General features: G+C 41.2%; 1 protein-coding gene across 1 annotated transcript in view; it reads left to right on the top strand.

Annotated features, from left to right (window-relative positions):
- The window catches only part of gmds (GDP-mannose 4,6-dehydratase), a 554,149-nt gene that overhangs the window by 477,875 nt on the left and 52,832 nt on the right, over positions 1-23,442 (top strand). The window lies entirely within an intron of this gene.

The following is a 23,442-nucleotide window of genomic DNA, read 5'->3' as shown; positions in this document are numbered from 1 at the left end:
CTCACTATGGCACTGGAGGAAGCCCATGACAGAAAGGTCAGACTGGGAGGGGGAGTTGAAATATTTAGATCAGTAGGAGGTGTTAGTTGCATTTCTGACAGTTAAGAGCCTGTCCCACTTAGGAGATTTTTTAGGCGACTGCCGGCGACTGTCAGAGTCGTAGCAGGTCGGCGAAAAAACGGCGACTGGACCCCCCCTACGACAATGTCGACGACAAGCTACAACAACCTACCCACCTAGTCGAAGTCAAGCTGCGGTAAGCTACCGACAACCCAATCACCGCGACTTAGGGCGTCCACCTACGACCACGCCTACGACAATCTACGACCACACAGGCGACAACCTACGACAACTGAAGTCAACCTACGTCTACCCGTGACAATCTATGACACTGTCGGCAATAACTGGAGTCAATTCATGTCATTTTCGCCTCCGGTTTTGACGCCGGTACCTGTCGCCGGTCGACGTTGGTTGACGTAGGTAGTCGCCAATGGGATTCACCGAAGTCAGCTCCAGCGACAACCTACATCACCTGGCGACAACCTACGACAGCACCTACGTCAGGAGACGTCAACCTACGATCATTGGCGTCAAACCAACAGTCGCCGAAATATTTTAAACTTTTCAAAATCCAGTGGTGACCAGAAAAATGCAACGACTCTTTGGAGACTATTCACGACCATACAGGCAACACCCCGGCGACCGTGTGGTGACAGCCTAGTCGCCTGTAGTCACCTAAAAAATCGCCTAAGTGGGACAGGGGCTTGAATAATGCACTTCCACCATTGCCGTCAATACTTGTATAATGAAATACTTGCATTATATTGTGAAATACTTGTAGTATACTATAGTTTACTCTTGCCTATGATTATTCTGGTTGATCTAATCCTTTTGTAGCATACTGTATTTAATTCTATTTTAATTGCTTGAAATCATTTCCTCAATATTGTTATTTTAGTTCTCTTTGCACCTCTCAACTTACTTTCAAGAATGAATTGGGCAAGTGTTAGTTTAATTGTTTAATGAGTCATTTTTGCACTTTCGGTCAAATGCACTGAAAAATTGCAAAGATCAACCTTGGAATTATTGACTAAAAATCTACTCCCAATCATCAGCAACTTGACAGAAAATGTCACCAACATCACTATCTGACATCACTTACTCAGTAATAATCCACTCACCCATGCCAGTTCCTCAGATGTGTAATTAGTGTGGGATATTTGACTCTGAAGTACTGCCCAAAATGATTAGAATTGAACAATACTAGTTCACAGATAGCAAGTGTGAAAACATTTTTTTTCAGGTCTTGGCGGCAGGCAGATGGTGCTAGATGGAGGGTTAATGGCAAATGTTCTGTATATATATTTTACAATTATTTGTTGGAGTCAGCCTACTAGTCTGAAGATTTGAAGTCGTATCAGTAACTAGGTATGGAATATTTCAAAACCATTGCGATTTGGAAATCAACAAATCTTTTTGATTTTTCACACTTTATAGGGAAACTACTAGTTTTATCTTAAATATCAGCGTATGTTATGGAGAATAATATTCATCTTAATACCAACCTATTGATTAATTGAAACATATGGTTTTATTAATTATCGAATATTTCATTTGTGTAGAATTCCCATTGATTGCTTTATGTGTGAGAGAGAATAAATATCAAATTTTTAATAGTAAAAAAACCCTACAGATTCTGCAAATGAAATAAAAACAGAAAATCCTGGAAAGACCCATCAAATCAAACCATAGAGAGAGATTGTACGTTTCAAGTAGATGACCTTTCCCTAGAATTAGAAATCAAGCAGGCGTTGATGTAGCTGTGAAAGAGTTGGGGATTAGGATCAGTGTTCACCTGGAACATGGACTGTTCAATGTAACCAACAGAAAGGCTGGCATAACTGGGGGCCCAGGCAAGTGCCCATTTCTACACCTTTAACTTGAAGAAAGTGAGAGGAGTCAAAAGGGAAGTTTTTGATGGTGAGGACTAGTTCCACTTGGCAGAGGAGAGTGTTAGTAGAGAGAAATTGATAGATATCTGTACAAGAAGGAACTAGAAGGCCTTGAGACCTTCCTGGTGGGGGATGGAGGTGTAAAGAGACTGGATGGCCATGGTAAAGATGAGGCAATGGGGGTCTAGAAATTGAAAGTTATTGAATGTAAGTCTTGGATGTAAGTCGTTAGGAACTGGATGGGGAGTGAGGGGGGGGTGGCAATAGGATGAAATCAATGTATTTGGAGATTAGTTCTGTTGGGCAGGAGCAGGCAGAAACAATGGGTCTGCCAGATCCGTTTGTGGATTTTGGGAAGGAGACAGCTGGCAGTGCGAGGCTGGGGAACAATAAGGTTGGAGGCTGTGGAGGGAACATTGCCAGAGGTGATGAGATTGGAAACAGTCTGGGAGATGATGGTCTATGGGATCATAGTCAAGGGGTAGTAGGTATGAGGAGGTGTCTGAGGAGGCCTCAGCATGGCAGAGGTCAGCCTGCCACCTATTACTCCCATCCACTCCCCTTCCACCTGCTTTGCTTCCTCTATTAATACAAGTCATGACTCTTCAATCCTTTTGTCTCACACCTTACGCCTTTTCATCTCAGGCCTCTGTCCAATCATCTGCCATGGTTGCCATCCATACCCCCTCGCCTGTATCCTCCTATTACTTGCCAGGCTTGGTCCTGCCCCTCCTCTCTTCCAGCTTCCTTCCCCTTCCCCTCTCCCACAGTCAGTCTGAAGAAGTGTCCCAATCTGAAACGTCACCTATTTATCTTCTCCAGAGATGCTGCTAACCCGATGAGTTACTGCAACACTTTGTGTCTTTAATTATTTTAATTGTGAGTGCATTTATCATTTTTGATTAGATTCGGCCAAATTTAAAGATTGAGAAATAAATTATTGGGATGATTAATGAAGCCAGTTTGGCATAACCACAAGAGCAAAAGGCAAGGAAAAACCTTGCGTAGGCAGCCTTTTTTTTTGTTTGTGCTCATTTTAGGAATAGTTGAAGAGAACTGCATGATCCAAGTTGTGCCATACATGGCACAAATTACTGGATGTATCAACCTTTGTAATTACAAAGCCTAGAAAATTAACAATTATTAATAATTAACAATTAATAATTAACCTGTCCCTTTACCTCCCCCCTCGACTCCATCCAAGGACCCAAACAGTCTTTCCAGGTGAGGCAGCGGTTCTCCTGCACCTCCTCCAACCTCTTCTACTGTATCCGCTGTTCCAGGTGTCAACTTCACTACATCGGCGAGACCAAGCGCAGGCTCGGCGATCGTTGCACTAAACATCTCCGCTCAGTCCATCCTACTTTAACCTACTTGATCTCCCGGTGGCTCAGCACTTCAAATCCCCCTCCCATTCCCAATCTGACCTTTCTGTCCTGGGCCTCCTCCATTGTCAGAGTGAAGCCCAGCGTAAATTAGAGGAACAGCACCTCATATTTCGCTTGGGTAGTTTACACCTCAGCGGTATGAATATTGACATCTCTAACTTCAGATAGTCCTTGCTTTCCCTCTCTATCCCCTCCCCCTTCCCAGGTCGACCTCTAGTCTTACTGTCTCCGACTACATTCTATCTTTGTCCCACCTCCTCCCCTGACATCAGCCTGAAGAAGGGCCTCGACCCGAAACGTCACCCATTCCTTCTCTCCTGAGATGCTGCCTGACCCGCTGAGTTACTCCAGCATTTTGTGTCTACCAAGAAAATTAACCAACAGATCTCCCAATTTGCCTTTTCAAATGGTCCCAGTTTTTTGATAATTCTACCTTAAAATCTGCAAATGTGCTGCAGTGGAAACGGTAATGCCATTTTTTTCTCTATTATTCATGTGAAGAAGCAGCATTTTTCATCCCACTCCGTACTAATGTGGACAATTGGATGCAAAAGGGAGAAGTAATGTTTTCTAATGTCCAAGCACATTGTTCATTTTATTCTCTTCCCTATTCACTTCTGATGAGCCTCCTGTAGTGTGGACCTTGTGTAATTAAAAGGACATAGCTACACCAAGGCTTTTTAAAATGTATCACCAACAATTATTTTGGCTCCTCATTTTTCTTCTGCATATACTCCAATTGACTTCTTTCCAGTAGGTAGCATAATTTGGTTGAATCCAATCAGAAATGCAGAATGGTGAGTTTCTCACTCTGTTTCTTATCGCATTGGGAATGACAAAAACACACATTTTTGTGTGCGCTTTTTGTTAGCGCTTTCGAAATAGCAAAACATCGCAAGGAATTAGCAGATGTTAATGTCAAGCAATATATGATGCTCAGCCCCATAAAATGATAATAGGACAGATGGTCAAAAGCTTGGTTGAAAAGGATCAAAACTGAAAAGAGAGATATAAAGACCCCTATAAAGTTTGTATAGGGGTGGAATTTGAAAGTTGGTGGTAAACAAATCAATAATACACTGATGCCAATGGTAGGATAAAATAAATTATTTTAATTTTGTCAAAATACTTCCCATGGTCTTTCAAAGGAGAGAATAGTTAATAGTGAATATAACTATTAACCAGTTAATATTTCAGCCCAATAACCTGATAATAGGTAATTGAACTGAAAAGTTAAGTTTCTCTCTCCAAAGGTATCATCTAACCTGACAAGTATTTCCTGTATTTTCTGTATTTATTGTCAGTTGGGAGCATGGTTTCATCTCTTAAAGCAGATTGGTCAATTTAAACTACAAATGGTAAATCTTTGATATATGCGCCTTATTAGGCAAATTAACTTCTGCGTGGTTTAGAACAATGGCTGCTTTCTCTTCACCCTACATCCAGGAAATACGCAAAATCATAAAGTCTTAAAGAAATGCACACGGCAGTCTTTAAAAGTAATTTTATGAACATAACAACATTTCACCACTTTTCATGTTAATTAAAGGAACCATTCCTTTAATTATAACAAATGATAACAATACTTCATCTCTTCCAATGTTAATTTAAAAAACCATGCTAACCTTCAATCTTTATTTCACTTAGAACATAGAACAGTACAGCGCAGGAACAGACCCTTTAGCCACCAATGTCTGCGCCGGACATGATGCCAAAATAAACTAATCTCCTCTGCCTGTTTGTGATCCCCATCCTTTCGTTCCCTGCATATCCATGTGCCTATCCAAAATCCTCTCAAATGCCACTATCGTATCTGCTTCTGCCACCATCCCGAGCAGACTGTTGCAGAGTGCCTCAGATATGAAGAAGGATGTTTAGTTTAATTTAGTTTCATTCTCGATGTATGGAAATCTCCAAAGGGTACTGAGGCAGCTTGATTTCATCTGTTTTAGCATTGACTGGTAATAAATGTTTGAGTGTTTTGAAGTTTATTTTGAAGAATGATGCCACAGAGTCTTTAATGGCAGAACTTCAAATGACTGTGTGCCATATGGAGTTGCTTGCTTACCTGGATGGTTATTGCTTTTCAGAAGAGTTGCGTCACTAGACTGTAGTGGCATAGATTTGAACTTAACGTGTTTCTCTACATTTACCCCTATTGATGTTCTTTTAGCCTTTGTCGCATTCACATAGCAAGGAATCTTACTGGAAAATAGCTATGCATAGATTGCGCAAAAACTGGTGTAACAGCTGGTATTCCTGTCATGTGGATGCAACATGAGTATAGAAGTTGGGATGTTGTGTTACAGTTGCACAAAACATTGGTGAGGCCACATTTGAAGTATTGTGTTCAGTTTTGGTCACCCTGTTACAGGAAAGATGTTGTTAAGGCTGAGAAGGTGCAGAGATGATTTATGAGGAAGTTGCCAGGTCTCGAGGGCTTGAGTTACAGGGAAAGGTTAAGCAGGCGAGAACTATATTCTTTGGTGTGCTGGAGGATGAGGGGTTATCTTACAGAGATGTATAAGATCATAAGGGGAATGGATACGGTAAATGCACAGAGTCTGGAACCCAGTGTAGGGAAATCAAGAACCAGAGGACATAGGTTTAAGGTAATAGGTGAAAGATTTAATAGGAACCCATGGGACAACCTTTTCATACGAAGGGTGGTAGATATATGGAACAACATGTCAGAGGAGGTAGTAGAAACAGGATACTATCACAACATTTAAAAGACATTTGGACAGGTTCATGGAGAGAAAAGGTTTAGATGGATATAGGCCAATGCAAGCAGATGGCACTAGTGCAGATGGGGCATGTTGGTCGGCATGGGAAGATTAGGTCGAAGGGCCTGTTTCCATGCTGTATGGCTCTACGATTTCCCTTCAACATGAGTTGTGTGACCAAATTTTCTTGAACATTTTAATATCTCTCTGCGAGTGGCAACAAGTGATCTTGGCAGTATGAAATCTCTGTCATTTGCATTCATCTCAGAATCATAATTGCTGATCAGCAATCCATGATGTGTCTTAACTATTTACAGTACATCAGAAAGATCCAAGATATACTCAGGTTTTAGAAGGGTAGCTATTGGCAAAATGAAGCTGACCATTTCTACAATAGAGATTCTGCTATAGTCATTGACAATCACAAGGAAATGATCACCAGGGTATAGGTCTGCCAAGTCAACATTGATATTAATCCTTTGGATAAATCTGACATAAAGGCATGTGTTGATGTTTTGTTCAACCAATTTCCTCCTGAGAACCTTCTCCCTTAACAAATATTTAGTTTTCAGGATTGCTTGATGGCCTCCATGAGCATTGTCTATAATATATTTTATTGAAGAGTCTTAGAGGGGTACAGTGTGGAAACAAGCCCTTCGGCCCAACCTGCCCACTCCGGCCAACATGCCCCAGCTACACTAGTCCAACCTGCCCACGTTTGGTCCATATCCCTCCAAACCTGTCCTGTCCATGTCCCTGTCTAACTGTTTCTTAAGTGTTGGGATAGTCCCAACCTCAACTGCCTCATCTGACAGCTTGTTCCATACACCCACCACCCTTTGTATGAAAATGTTACCCCTCAGATTCCTATTAATTTTTTTCCCCTTCACCTTAAACCTATGTCCTCTGGTCCTCGATTCACCCTCGTTGGCCAAGAGACTCTGCGTCTACCCGATCTATTACTGACTGTTGAATGAACCACAAGGTACTGTGGATCCAATACAAACTTTATATAAATCTCACAAAGTATGTTTCGAGATACAATGTGGAAACAGGCCCTTCTGTCCACCAAGGCTGTGCCGCCCATCGATCCCGCACACTTACACTATCCCACCCAAACTTGGGACAATTTACTATTTTACCAAGCCAATTAGCATACAAACCTGTACTTCTATGGAGTATGAGAGGAAACCGCAGTGCCCGGAAAAATCCCAGGCAGGTCACGGAGAGAAGGTACAAACTCCACACAGACAGCATCTATGCTCAGGATCAAACCCAGGCAGCAACTCGTCCACTGCGCTACTGTGCCACCCTATATGTAACATCTTTGAGGGTTGTTGCTATATACAGGAACAGAATATCTTGGTTCTTTACAGATTTGATGTCACTTAGTGTCATTGTTTTGGGTATTGCATGCATACTCACACAAAACTAATATACATTTTTATCGGTTTGCACCCACAGGAGTTAGTTGAAACTACTTAGTATGTTGTCTGCACAGTCTTGAAATTCAGAAAGATATCATAGGCACCTAATATGACATAAATTGTCATCTTGTGTAGGAAAAAAAACTGCAGATGCTGGTTTAAATGGAAGGTAGACACAAAATGTTGGAGTAACTCAGCGGGTCAGGCAACATCTCAGGAGCGAAGGAATGGGTATAAGAAAATAACTGCAGATGCTGGTACAAATCGATTTATTCACAAAATGCTGGGGTAACTCAGCAGGTCAGGCAGCATCTCGGGAGAGAAGGAATGGGTGACGTTTCGGGTCGAGGCCCTTCTTCAGACTGATGTCAGGAGAGGGGGCGGGACAAAGATAGGATGTAGTCGTAGAGAGGAAGACTAGTGGGAGAACTGGGAAGGGGGAGGGGAAAGAGAGGGACAGAAGAACTATCTGAAGTTAGAGAAGTCAATGTTCATACCGCTGGGGTGTAAACTGCCCAAGCGAAATATGAGATGCTGTTCCTCCAATTTGCGCTGGGCCTCACTATGACAATGGAGGGGGCCCAGGACAGAAAGGTCAGATTGGGAATGGGAGGGGGAGTTGAAGTGCTGAGCCACCGGGAGATCAGGTTGGTTCAGGTGGACTGAGCGAAGGTGTTGAACAAAACGCTCACCGAACCTGCGCTTGGGCGCGCCGATGTAGAGAAGTTGACATCTGGAACAGCGGATACAATAGATGAGGTGGAGGAGATGCAGGTGAACCTCTGCCTCACCTGGAAAGACTGTTTGGGTCCTTGGATAGAGTCGAGGGGGGAGGTAAAGGGACAGGTGTTGCATCTCCTGCGGTTGCAGGAGAAAGTACCTGGGGAGGGGGTGGTTTGGGTGGGAAGGGACGAGTGGACCAGGGAGTTAGGGAGGGAACGGTCTCTGCGGAAAGCAGAAAGGGGTGGAGATGGGAAGATGTGGCCAATAGTGGGATCCCGTTGGAGGTGGCGGAAATGTTGGAGGATAATTTGTTGTATACGACGGCTGATAGGGTGGAAGGTGAGGACAAGGGGGACTCTATCCTTGTTACGAATGGGGAGAGGGGGAGCAAGAGTGGAACTGCGAGATATAGAGGAAACCTGAGTGAGAGCCTCATTTAACTATTTGGATATGCCATTTGTGATGGAAATATTCCCTTAACCATCTGTGTGGTGTTGTTGTAAGGACATGAATATTGTTGAATGTCTATCTGTTCACTCATCACATTGACAGGGCTCCTGTCTCAACTGGTACAGTGATTCACAAATCGAGAGCATTCACTCGTATTCATGGATTAGTGCTCTGATGAGTGCATTGAATAATAATTGCACTTAGAATCATCAGAATTATTTTGTTTCTTGCATTGGCTTCAACACTTGACTGCTGAGTTTTAATGCATTGGGCTTGAAGAATGACTAACCATGTGGAATGGTTTGGTTTTCCATGCAACTTTTGTACTGCTTCCTCATAGCAGGACATTCTGTGTGACGAGGATAGTTGCCATTTCATTGCTTTGAGTTCTGTCCACTTTTGATGATGCTGGCAGTTGTTCTCTCTGTCAGGCAGTTCAGTCAGTCTCAAGAAGGGTCCCGACCTGAAACAACACCTGCCAATATTCTGCAGAAATGCTGCCTGATCCGTTGACCTACTCCAGCACTCTGTGTCCTTTTTTTGTAAACAGCATCTGCAATTCCTTGTTCTCTGCTGATGGTTTCAGGTGAACAGTTCTTTCTTGGTATTTATTCTCTCTTCTCATCCTGTTCACTCCAATACCCCCAAACCACTGCATTCCCTCTCTCTCCATCCCTCTCTTGAGTTGACGGATGGTGGAAGATCTAGTCTCTATCCAGTATGTACTTTGCAAAAGAATGGACTATCCCCCAAATGCCTTATGCTCGTAAAAATTAGTCCCTTTTAATGGACTGCTCAAGCTATCATTAAAAAAACTTAACTTTTACAAGAGAAGCTTCATACTTTGCATGATTCATTTTAATAATGAAAAATAATGGCCTATCTGATTCCAATTAGAATCACCTTGCGCCAAAAGAAATTTCTGAAAAATATCTGAACATAGAAAACAGAACATATCTCATTTGATACAATTAAATGAGATGTAAGTGCAGTTTTGAAGTACTGCCTGAACCTGTTTGACAAGGATTTTCTCACAATAAAAACTTTTCTGATTGACTTTACCTAACAAGCTTTGCAACAGGTTGGAAACGGTGGTGTAATCCCTTCCAAAAATTATCTTTATTCTGTGTTCAGTTGTGCTTTGTTTAGGGATTAGCCATGTTTCAGCAGTTTTTATGTAAATAGTAGGAATGTGTCAGGCAACAGGAGAGGCTCAGGTAGTCAATACAGAACCCAGATTGTGGACACTATGAATAGTACAGTAATCCCTAAGTAATCCACCTAAGCATCAGCCTGGATTATGTGCTTTCATACTATTCCTGCTCAATATCTCATCATAAAATCTTCCTTGCTTGTTATTGTAGTAGAATCATAAATGTCATTTCATTGCAACATTAATGCACACCAAATTAAAATGAAATAGTCTTTTTAGGCTTACTTAAGATAACAACCTAGGTTCTGTTGTTGCATTTGAACCTGTGTGTCAGATGGCTCTGGGTTTAGATCCCCACCCGAAAGACTTGGGCACAAAATCCAAATTAGGGCAGGACTGTACCATAGGAGATGCTTACATTTGGATCAGTCATTGAAATGCATTCTTCGGGGCATTTGATAGATCCCACTGCACTATTCATGGCAACCCAGGTCGACTGGCTAGTCGAAATGTGTTTGTGTTCTGGGTACAGGTGTGTTTTTCCCCTTTCCCACTACTATCACTACACATCAAAAGTATTCAATTGATTATGAAAAAATGTGGTTCAATTTATGATCACTGTTCAGCATATTTCCCAAGCATTATTTTACAAAAAGTTTATCATTAGTGCTTTTGTAATCTCTGTCACTGCAAATATTCTATAAGCACTTTCTTTTAAAATGCCTCCTGCCAAATTAGGCCAAATTAGCCTTCTGCATTAGGCAAAGAATCTTGAATTCTTTTTTCCCTTTATAAAAAAGGAGAAAGCATAGCCATACATGCTTGGCCATGTTGTTCTAGGTATTATGACTAATCAGTGGTTGTTTAAGGGTTTAATCATTAGTCTAGTAACATCTAAAATCAACCTCTGAGCTCAGTAATTCAAGATCACTCCTTGGAGTCCCATGAAGCTGCAGGCTGCTTCTGGCTAATTCATAACAAAATATTACAAATCTAAATGTTAATCTGTATCTCTGTAAACACTGTTATGTGCATAGTTTTGCTTGAGAGCTGCATGAGCTGGTTAAACATCTTTCAATAAAGATTTTAGTTGTTTGAGTCAGTAATACTCTGCGGAGTGTTGTCCCATTAGCTCCTTTTTATAGCGCTCAACCTTTTGCCAGGTTTCATTATAATGAGTAACACCCAACTCATTCAGAATATAACAAGCTGTCAAATTCATAACTAAGCAAGCCGCAGAGAATGCATATTTCTGAAAGTAGTACATTAGGGGCCTTCTTTAGCCTGTTATAAAGCCAGCCATTGCGGCAAGATTTACTGAGTTTGTAATGAAAATATTTTCAGGCTACAGATGGCTTTCTAATACAGAAGGGGGTTGCTACTGGACCAAAATAGGACAGAAAGGTTTTATGGTTTGCACAGACCCCAACGGAGAATTGATCTTTTAAATTCAGTAAGTGTTAGAAATCTTGTGAATAATACTGGAAAATGCTGCTGCATCCGAATGGGCAAATTGAAAATCTGGATAGGTATTTTCCAGCAATCTCTTTTACTTAAGAATCCCAGCAACTACCCTGTTCTGCATCATATGGTTCCAGCTTCTTTCGTTTTTCTTCTGTTTCCTCCATCTTTGTTGATCTCCATCTATTTACAGCTTTAAATGGCAGATGTTCTGTGATGAACAAGCCGTTGGCAATCACTCTCAGGCATTACTATCTCTATTTGTATGTCGTGGACTCCACCCTGTCAAAAATATTCATTTTGTTCTCTTCAAACCTCACCCCTTCTCTTCAAATTGAAACATGTTTGGTTTCTAACTTTTCCTGTTCTGATAAAATCTCCTCAACCTGAACTCTGTTTCTATCCACACAGATGCAGCCTGACCTGCTGGCTTTCCCAAGCACTTTCTACTCTGCAGATTAGCATCTGCAGTCTGTTGCTTTTAGATCAACCTTTTATATCCCAAGTGATATATTTGAAGCCTTGTCCATTCAGGATTGATTTTACAGAAATCCTAATCCATATCTTTGTTACATCAAGACCAATGAGTAGGTGAATCAAGGACCAGAGGACATAGGTTTAAGGTGAAGTGGAAAAGATTTAACAGGAATCTGAGAGATAACTTTTTCACACAATGGGTGGTGGGTGTATGGAACAAGCTGCCAGAGGAGGTAGTTGAGTCTGGGATTATTCCAACATTTAAGAAACAGTTAGACAGGTACATGGATAGGACAGGTTTGGAGGGATATGGACCAAATGCAGACAGGTGGGACTAGTGTAGCCGGGACATGTTGCCTGGTGGGGGCAAGTTGGGCCGAAGGGCCTGTTTCCACACTGTATCACTCTATGACTAACTATTCCAATGTGTCACTTACACTATCCTCCATAAACATGAGGTAAAAAAAACCCGCAGTCATGTCCTTCTTGCAGTGAGCCATTCACCCTTTCTCCTATGATTTCTGAACAATTAAATTCTTTACTTGCTGCAGCTTTACAGGCTTATTAATGCAACAGCACATTAGATAAATATATAACCAATAATAATATAATAAATGATCAGTTATATTAGGTGACCAGAGCGTAATAGTGAAAGCTGAAGTATGAAGTGCAACCTTAAACAAGGTCCATAGTGGTTCGGTGCTGAGGTAGGGTTGTGGTTAGGGTTGTGCATGGGGGTTAAAGATCCTGCTGGCAATATTGAGGAGGCTCCAGGGTGGATCCGATGAAGAGTGTTCTACGTGAAGCATTAACTGTTTCTCTTTCCACAGATGCTGACTGATCTGCTGAATGTTTCCACCACTATCAGTTTTTATTTCTCTATAACCTATTCTCTCTCAGACAGTCATCAACTTACCCTGATACTCCTGCTACCCACTAATTTGGGAGTGATTATTTACAGTGGCCAATTCACCTACCAGGACTGGGCATTGTGTTTGTTTTTTATATTTTCCAATGGTGAGGAGGGGTTCTTGACTGATAATGTCAGCTCTGTTTCTCTCCCCCCCTGATGCTACCTGACCTGAGCATTTCCAGTGTTGCCTATTCTTGTTCGGTATTATTAAACTATGGTTGGCCCAACACCAGGCGCTTCTGAATCTTATGAACCAGCGCCACTTTAAATTAGCGTTTTATGAGAAATAATGTCATCAATTGTATGCCCGATAAAGAAACTAACTAGTCTGTGTAAGCAAGATTTGCCACAGAAAATGCTGGAATGAATTTTCAGAACGCAGGGGAATAACTCAGAAACCATTGTAATTGCGTTCCACTCTAGGAAACGTTGATTTTTATAGGCCTGACACTGAAAAAACAAGTGTTTAGCGATCAAGTTAGTAGCCAATATGTTCTGGTCCCAATCCAGCTTGTCCATATTATTGTCGCCAATGAACACTGTTCCACATCATTATTTCAGCAGATATATCCAATGTTGGTGAATTTCTAAATCTTCTTAAATCTACATATTGAAGAAAATGCATTCGTTAATATGGTTTTAGAATTTAAATTTTCCAAACACTAAAAAAAATAGAAGTCATTTGTTAGCATTAAGAATTTATCAAGAATTTTATCAAGCAATCTACATGTGTTGGAAACAATGCATGAGATTTTGGCACTCCACAAAATCACATTAGCAAATTGATTAATGATCATTTATCAAACAGTCTTGACTAAAAGCACTTAACCAATAACAGACAAAATTATCTTCACGTTCTAACAATGTGTGGTTCAGTCATTATGAGGAGACCGTGCCTGGAAAAGTGACACATGAAAATTAATCATATTTTTTTCTTGTGTCTCAAATTTCTTGACGGATTAATAAGTCTGATGTTAGATAATGATTGTAGTGTTAGTAACATTCTGTCCTGCTGAATGTACAAATTTGCTACAGATACAAAACGACCTTTAAGTTTTCCATTCCGACAGGTAAAGTCATATACGTTTGCATTGGGAAAATGGCACAGACTAAGCAATTTGGCAGAGCCAGTCTATGATAAGGAAGGGTCCCGACCCAAAAGGTCACCTATCCATGTTCTCCCGGGATGCTGCCTGACCCGCTGAGTTACTCCAGCATTTTGTGTCTTATGCTGGCTTATACAGCCATCGTATTCAGAAAGTATTCAGACCGCTTCACTTTTTCCACATTTTGTTACGTTACAGCCTTATTTTAAAATGGATTATATTCTTTTTTTTTATCATCAATCTACACACAATTTAAAAAAAGCAAAAACAGGTATTTAGACATTTTTGCAAAGTAATTAAAAAGAAATAACTGAAATATAACATTTACATAAGTATTCAGACCCTTTACTCAGTACTTTGTTGAGACACCTTTGGCAGCGATTACAGCCTCAATTCTTCTTGGGTATGATGCTACACGCTTGGCACATCTGTATTTGGGTAATTTATTCCATACTTCTCTGCAGATCCTGTCAAGATCTGTCAGGTTGGATGGGGAGCACAGCTATTTTTGGGTCCCTCCAGGGATGTTCGATCGGGTTCAAGTCCGGGCTCTGGCTGGGCCACTCAAGGGCATTCACAGACTTGTCACGAAGCCACTCCGGCGTTATCTTGGCTGTGTGCTTAGGGTCGTTGTCCTGCTGGAAGGTAAACCTCCGCCCCAGTCTGAGGTCCAGAATGCTCTGGAGCAGGTTTTCAGCAAGGATATTTCTGAACTTTGCTCCATTCATCTTTCTCTCAATTCTGACTAATCTCACAGTTCCTGCCGCTGAAAAACATCCCCACAGCATGATGCTGCCACCACCATGCTTCACCGTAGGTATGATATTGGCCAGATGATGAGTGGTGCCTGGTTTCCTCCATGTTGATGCTTTGGCACCGACCGTACAAGAACTGGCTGCTTTTGAAAAGGAGGCGCAGTCCCCTTTCTTACAGTTTGGCTTTCTGCCCAACCAATTGTTCAAGCGCTTTTGATTGCAACATGCGCCTTAATTTAGTTCAACAAAGAAACTGACAAGTTACTAAAGAACTTGGCATTCAGGCCAAAGAGTTCAATCTTGGTTTCATCAAACCAGAGAATCTTGTTTCTCATGGTCTGAGAGTCATTTAGGTGCCTTTTGGCACACACTAAGCGGGCTGTCATGTGCCATTTACTGAGGAGTGACATCTGTCTGGCCACTCTACCTTAAAAGCCTGATTGGTGGAGTGTTGCAGATATAGTTGTCCTTCTGGAAGGTTCTCCCATCTTCACAGAGGAACTCTGGAGCTCCGTCAGAGTGACCATCTGGTTCTTGGTCACCTCCTTGACCAAGGCCTTTTCCCCCGATTGCTCAGTTTGGCCGGGCAGCCAGCTCCATGAAGAGTCCCGGTGGTTCCAAAGTTCTTCCATTTAAGAATGCTGGAGGCCGCTGTGCTCTTCGGGACCTGCAATGCAGCAGAAATTGTTTTATACCCTTCCCCAGATCTGTGTCTCGACACAATCTTGTCTTGGAGTCTACGGACAATTCTTTCGTCTTCATGGCTTGGTTTTTGCTCTGACGTGCACTGTCGACTGTGGGTCCTTATATAGACAGGTGTGTGCCTTTCCAAATCATGTCCAATCAATTTAATTTACCACTGGTGGACTCCAATCAAGTTGTAGAAACATTTCAAGGATAATCAATGGAAACAGGATGAACCTAAGCTCAATTTTGAGTGTCGTAGCAAAGGGTGTGAATACTTATGTAAATGTGATATTTCAGTTATTTACTTTTAATTACTTTACAAAAATTTCTAAACACTGTTTTCGCTTCTTCACACTGGGTTTTGTGTGTAGATTTATGATTTAAAAAATGAATTCAATCCATTTTAAAATAAGGCTGTAACGTAACAAAATGTGTTAAAAGTGCAGGGGTCTGAATACTTTCTGAATGCACTGTATGCTCTATCCAAGTTTCCTTTAGTCTTTCCTCATCTTCTTTATACTTTATCAAGCCACTCCTTAAATTTCTACCCATCCCTCATCCGTTCATTTCAACCAATCCCTCTGTTAGTGAGTTCCATATTTTCACCACCTTTGAAGTGAAGAACTTTCTTGTGAATTCCCTATTTGATTACTTGGTCACTGTTCTACTAAAATGGCTTTTAGTTAAGCTTGTACTCACAACAGGAAACATTCTCCCTGTATCCCGGCTCAATCAAAATAACTTCACAATTTAAAAATAAATACTAATAGGTCCGTTCTCATACCACATTGCTCAAGGGAAAGGAAACCAGGTCTGTTTATCCTTTCCTGATGTGTAAACCTCACATTTCTGTTGTATCCAGATTCTATGTAGTGACACTTTTTCCTTGTAAAATGCAGCAATCATAATTGATTGCTTTACTCTTAAGTGTGGTCTATGCAGGTTTGCTGTAACTTCTCTACTTCTTATATCTACTGTGATAGAAACAAAAGGTTTAGCGTGCATTTTCACTGTCTTGCTAACTACAGTCCAACATTTGATGACAGATACATATGAACTCCAAGATCTCTTGTTCCTCTTCTTTTTCTTAGCCATTCTCTTAGATTTGAACGGGATAGGTGGCATCTCTGGAGAGAAGGAAAGGGTGATGTTTCGGGTCGAGACCCTTCTTCGGGCTGAAAGTCACTGAAAAGGAAAATGAGAAATATAGACGAAGATATAGCGAGATACATGAATGAATGAATGAATGAAAGATGAAAGAATGAATGAAAGATATGCAAAAAAGTATCAATAATAAAGGAAGCAGGTCATTGTTAGCTATAGCTAGGAGATAATGAAAGCTGGTCTGACTTGGGTTGGGGAGGGATGGGGAGAGAGGGAATGCCGGGGTTACTTGAAGTTAGAGAAATCAATAGTCATACCACTGGGCTGCAAGTTACCCAAGCAAAACATGAGTTTTTTCCTCAATTTGCGTTTAGCCTCACTCTTACAATGGAGGAGACCTAGGACAGAAAGGTCAGTGTGGGAATGGGAAGGAAAATTAAAGTGTTTAGCAATCGGGAGATCAGGTAGGTTCAGGCAGACTGAGCAAAAGTGTTTAGTGAAACGATCGCCCAGTCTACGTTTGGTCTCGCCGATGTATAGTCAGGATAGTTCGTCTGTTTGTTTTTATGTCATGACTGTTTTTGTAAAGCGTATTTGAGCACTTGGAAAATCGCTATATAAAATAAATGTTTATTATTATTATTATTATTATAAGTGTCCACATTTTGAACTGATACAGTAGATGAGGTTGGAGGAGGTGCAAGTGAACCTAACCTGAAAGGACTGTCAGGGTCCCTGGACAGTCGAGGGAGGAGGTTTAGGGACAAGTGTTGCATCTCCTGCAGTTGCTGGGGAAGGTACCTGGGGAGGGGGTTGTTTGGATCGGAAGGGAAGAGTTAACCAGGGAGTAGCGGAGGGAACGGTCTTTGCGGAAGGCAGACCGTTTCACTGAACACCTTTGCTCAGTCCGCCTGCACCTACCTTATCTATTGGTTGCTAAACACTTTAATTCTCCTTCCCATTCCCACACTGACCTTTCTGTCCTAGGTCTCCTCCATTGTAAGAGTGAGGCTAAATGCAAATTGGAGAAACAGCATCTCGTATTTCGCTTGGGCAGTTTACAGCCCAGTAGTATGAATATTGATTTCTCTAACTTCAAGTAACCCCGGCATTCCCTCTCTCTCCATCCCTCCCCCATCCAAGTTGCACCAGCTTCTCATTTTCACCTAACAACGGCCTGTTTCCTTTATCACTGTTAATTTTTTGCATATCTTTCATTCCTTGTTCTATATCTGTCAACATCATCATCTATATCTCTTGTTTCCCTTTCTCCTGACTAATCTGAAGAAGGGTCTCGACATCATCCATTCCTTCTCTCCAGAGATGCTGCCTGTCCTGCTGAGTTACTCCAGCGTTTTGTGTCTATAAATAATAAGTGTTTTTTTCTGTCATTACAGAAGAAGAGAGATTATATTCATGTACAAAATTCCTCTGTTAAATGTATGATTTTTAAAAACTTTGTTCATTGTCACATTGACATTCATCCAGTATTTTTTGTATTCACTGCCTTAAATTTTGCCCACCTTCGGATTAGGTTTTGGAACAAACTGTGTTTAAATGTCATAAAAAAACTGAAATAAGATGTTATCCGAATATGTCTTTTTGCCCGTGATTCACTTCCTCCTTCCCTCTTCCTGCCACATACATCTGTAAATCAATGTATGCCAGATAAAATGCTTTGTCCACTGTGTGTGCTTATATGTATAGATATCTACTTGTATATAGTAAACTCTTACATTACATTTCACTCCCATGTTGTAGAACCACAGACTGAAACTGACTGGATGTGACACAAAATAACAGTTAGAGTCCTACCGACTGCCAATAAATTCCTATTTTTTTGTATAAATGGCCCTACAATTCATGACTTTAGTTGCCTGGTTGAAGGGACTCTTTATGATGGTTTCTCATGACCATTTTTATTACCATGCATTTGGCCAGTATTGCCAATGAAAATCTCCGGTGACTCATTAATCATTGCTGCGTTCTTTTCAATAACTTCTCCTTCAAATGGATAATAATCATTCCGACAGTCAGCCATTCCCATGAGCAGAAATACAGCCATTCCCATGAACAGTTGCAGTAAGACCAACTGAATCACAAATCCAGTCCAGATTAAATGTAGGCTCTGAATTCCAGACCATATTTTTATTCTGCTTGATTTTTGCTCTCGACCTTGCTTTTGTGCCCTTTGCCCTATTTCTTCTACTAGTTAGTTTCCAGTCTTAATATTTTTTTATATGTCCTCTCAAGCCTTCCCCTTCATTCTGCTAATTCCTACTCTTAAACCATCATTGCGGTGCAACTTTCTTGTTGCCTTAAAATATGTGAACGGTGGATAAGTCCACAGTATCTCTTTGTATTATCGAAAGTGCCTATCATTGCACTTGTTGCCAGTCAATTATAAGCACCAACTGAAGCTACCAGTCTCTTAACTCAATGATTCTCATAGTGTACCAGCTGGGGAGTAGCCTTATCAACATCTTTCCCATCCAGTCTCCCAATCCCAAGGCAGCCACTATCCAAATGTCGCACCTCAAGCTACTTACATTAAGTATCCGAAAATGTTTCATTCTGAATGTCCCTATTCTCGCCACAAATATGTTTAAGATGACACCTCTCCAAAAGTGTCTGGAAGGGAATGGGCACACCATGAAAATACTTAACCCCAATTTGCACTTAAAGTCACAGGGTGCACTGTTCCAGCCGTACACTGGGTCTCTCTGAGAGCTAGGAATGTGGAACTTCCCAACGTGGGCAGTCCCTAGCCCACAAAGGAAAGCAGTGTCTGGCTCTGGCAAGACTAAACAGAAATTCCAGTGCAAGGCTGGGACCCTCTGTGGCTTGATCCCAGCCTGAATTCCCACCCTTCTGGTGCACTCCTACCTAAGCTATGGTGCAAGAATGTCAAAAAGGCTGCAGATTTCCTACCCCATAAAGTTTAAATGAATGTTTCCATTCATTTGCACAAACCGCCAGTCGGTAATGAAAACATTTCATGGTATTCTAAATGAGTATTTTGCCATCATTAAGACAATAGTGTTAAGGACGGATCTTGCAAACGCTTAGATCCACAAATATCAATCAGGATACGGCATCAAATGTGAAATAAATATAAATAGGACTAATGTTCTTGAGCTTGAGTCTCATGAGACGTCGGTTTAGAACACCCTAGTTGTATGAGAATACTCTTGAAACTAGAACCATTTCTGAGACAGAGTGGAGAGAGCTCCAGTACATTTGGCACTTTTGATGTCTAGAATATGAAGGTATTACCACTTCCTGACTATGGCAATGCTCGTCTGGATTAAATCAGATAAAAAGCTTTCATTAACATATGAATCTTCAAAAGTATAGCACAAACAATATAATCATAGAATAAATTGCAAAACATTTTATATTTTAAGAATCTGCTTGTCAAACATTAATTGTAGAGCAGAGGCATCTAGGAGTGCAGGTGCATGCTTCCTTGAAGGTGGATTTTTAGGTAGAACGGGTGGTCCAAAAGGCTTTTGGCACACTGGCCTTCATCAGTCAGAGTATTGAGTATAGATGGTGGATGGTCCTGATGCAGTTGTATAAGATGTTGGTAAGGCTGCATTTAGAGTATTGTGTTCAGTTCTGGACACCGTGTTATAGGAAAGATGTTGTCAAGCTGTAAAGGGCACAGAGAAGATTTATGAGGATGTTGCCAGAACTAGAGGGTCTGAGCTATAGGGAAAGGTTGACTAAGCTGGGACTATTCCTTGGAGGCAGGTGGATAAGGGGTGATCTTATAGAGGTGTATAAAATCATGAGGAATTGATTGGGTAGATGCCCAGAGTAGGTGAATCGAGGACAGAGAACACAGGTTATTGTGAAGGAACAGTGTTTAACAAAATTGGGTAAGGCAGAGAAAACTTTAGTTTGCCCATCAGAATAGCCACTGCACTTTTGCAAAAATACATGCAAATTATATCAATCAGTTGGACTTATTTTTAATAATATAACCAGCCATATTAGTGTTTACTAAGACCATATGAAATTTAGAATACACGCTTGTTTGAAGTATACATTTAATATACTATCAGATGATATTTTATTTCCTAACATTTTGCATAAATAATGTAAATAGAATATCATTGAATATCTCAGCATTTGTCACTATCCCAACAGATTTGCTGATTATACTATTTGAAGATGCACTGTTTCTAAAATGTTCAGTATTTTGAATTTTGGAGAGTTTCTGAAACATTTTTTTTTGCGATCGATTTCAAAAAATTACTCATAATAATAATAATAATAATAATAATAATAATAATGCATTACATTTATATAGCGCTTTTCATACACTCAAAGACGCTTTACAGGGATTTAAAGAACATAGGGAAGTGAATAAATAGATAAATAAGTAAACGAACAGAGAAAGGAGACAGAAGGTGAGGTGACCTTCAGTGGTTGAAGGCAGTACTGAACAGGTGAGACTTCAGTGATGTTTTGAATGTGGTGAGTGAGGAGGAGTCTCTGACGGTTTGGGGTAGTGAGTTCCATAGGGTGGGAGCAGCGATGGAGAAAGCCCTGTCCCCCCAGGATCTGAGTTTGGTCCGGATGGGGGGGGATAGGAGATTGGCAGCAGCAGAGCGGAGGGTGCAGGTGGGAGTGTGCCTGTGGAGGAGGTCAGTCAGGTAGGATGGGGCCAGGTTATGGAGGTCTTTGTAGGTCATGAGGAGGATTTTGTACTGGATTCTCTGGGGGATGGGGAGCCAGTGGAATTTGTAAAGGACGGGGGTGATATGGTCACGGATCGGGGTGTGGGTGAGTAGACGGGCAGCGGAGTTTTGAATGTATTGAAGTTTACTGATGATTTTTGAGGGTGCGCCATAGAGGAGGCTGTTGCAGTAGTCCAGACGGGAGGTGATGAAGGCGTGGATGAGGGATTCTGCAGCTGTGGAGGAGAGGGATGGACGGAGACGGGCAATGTTTTTGAGGTGGAAGAATGTAAAGTTTCACATCTCAGCATGTTTACGACATGGAGAGGGCAGGGGAGGGGGAAGGGTGTGTGTGTCTGTGGGTAAGGATAGCAGTTTCCTGGGAATGTAAATTGGTTCAATGGTTCTTTTGTTGTCACTTGTCCAAAGGTACAGTGAAATATATTTTTTTGCTTATGGATTATTGCCATAGATAAAGACAATGAGTCCCCGATTATGTACCCCACGCATGGGAAGAGCTGACTGAGTCCGTATGCAATAGTCGCCAGATTTTGGCACCATTTTGCACAGTCCAAGCTGCAACTGGCCATGAAGGCCCACTGCAGTCATTACCGCATTCGGTTCGCCAGCGAGCCGTCCTTTTCTCCTCTCTATTTAATCTGCAAAGTGTAGATCTGCAAAGTGCAAACTGTAGGTAGTTGTGACCTTTTATTCATGATTCAGGATTTTTATTTGCATTATGAGTGCTAACCAGCATTACTATTTAGTTTCTAAATTCTGATAAAATCTTCTTTGAAAAATGGAAACACCAATTAATTAAGACAAAGCATTTATTGGAATTATATGTGACTAAGGAAGTATTAAAAATAAAGAAGACTATTTAATTCCATATTGCCATTACATTTCAAAAGACAATCTTTTAATGGAGTTTTCTATGTTTTACTTTCTTACTTAATCTATATACTAAAACTTGTTTGTTTGTTTGTTTGTTTGTTTGTTTGTTCCTGAACTACAGCCAAAACGGTACATGATAGCGCGACAATTTTAGGCTCACCGTCGTCCCTTTGGTGCTAATGGAAGAAGTTTCATTGAAATTGGTGTTATATTTTTAAAGTTATTCACATTTTAAAGTTTAAATCTATCTCCTAGGAAGGGAGGGGGTGGAGGGAGGGGGGGAGGGAGGGGGGAGGAGGAAGGATAAGGGGGTTGAGGGGGATGGAGTGGGGGGTGGGGAGGGAGGGGGTTGGGGGAGAGAGGGGAGGGAGGGGGTTGGGGGGAGGGGAGGGGAGGGAGGGGGAGCGGGATGGGGATAGGGGGAGGGAGGTGGGAGGGGGAGGGGGGTGGGGTGGGAGGGGAGGGGGAAAGGGGAGGGGGAGGAGGGAGGGGAGTGGGGAGGAGAGGGGAAGGGGAAGAGAGGGTGCTGCACCAATGCAGGAGATTTGGGCCCAATGGGTCCCCTTGGTCTAGTATTATGTTAAGTATTCTGGATGCACTGTATCTAATGGACAATCCTAGCTCAAAATTAAGGGGTCAAAACAAAATATTTTTGAAGACATTTATTTTGAGTGGGCTTTTCAACTGGACTGTCATTATCTTTAAGTTGACAAGTTAACTCAAATTAATTAAAACCAATCTTTAAGCTTTAAACAATTTTTAAGATGTCATCTCCAGAAGTACCATGTAGTTATCCATATGTTACCCTGATCGAGATTAGTATACATTTGGCCTAAATATTTAGTTTCATTCCATTACATTATATACTTCTTCCAAGGAAAGTTTTAAAAAACTGCATTGGCAAGATTTTTTTACAAAAGTAAGATCTTTAAATAATTTGAACTTTTGCTCTCATAAACTTTCTGCTTTGGATTAACAGAACAACTTTTTAATTAAGTAATTGAAATGGATGAAGTTGTCAACAAATTAAAGAGGGCTGACATATTTGCCTGGCAATCTATTGCTTCGGGGATTGCTTGGCTCCTTAATTGACACAACAGTGGTTTTACTGAACCTTGGGGCTCTTCGTAACTTGTTGTCAATTACAGGGAAATGTTATCAATATGTAAAGTAATGAAGTGAAGGGAAGGAGGTAAAATACACCGTGTTTGTTGTGAAGTGTGTTATAGGGAAACAGAATTTCTAGTGTAGAATTTCAATAAGCCCTGCAGCTGTGCTCCGACTATCAACCTCCACACATATTCTTCCCATCAGCAAACCCCCTCTCTCATCACTAAGGGCGGTTGTGAGGTCATGTCAGTGGAAATCTACTTCACAGCAAGACATTTTTCAAATAGACAACGTAAAGGCGGAAGAGAAAAAGATGAGTTTCTTTTTAAAGAGAGGGAGTAAACTCGCATCCATAAAAGACATGATTGACATTTTTATAAATCCTCTTGTGTGGAATTACACTTTTCAAAACATTACTGATGATCTGT

This window comes from Rhinoraja longicauda, chromosome 2 (genome assembly GCF_053455715.1).
Source record: "Rhinoraja longicauda isolate Sanriku21f chromosome 2, sRhiLon1.1, whole genome shotgun sequence".
Classification (NCBI taxonomy): domain Eukaryota; kingdom Metazoa; phylum Chordata; class Chondrichthyes; order Rajiformes; family Arhynchobatidae; genus Rhinoraja; species Rhinoraja longicauda.
The sequence above is the reverse complement of the archived record's forward strand: the minus strand, read 5'-3'. Positions and strand labels throughout refer to the sequence as shown.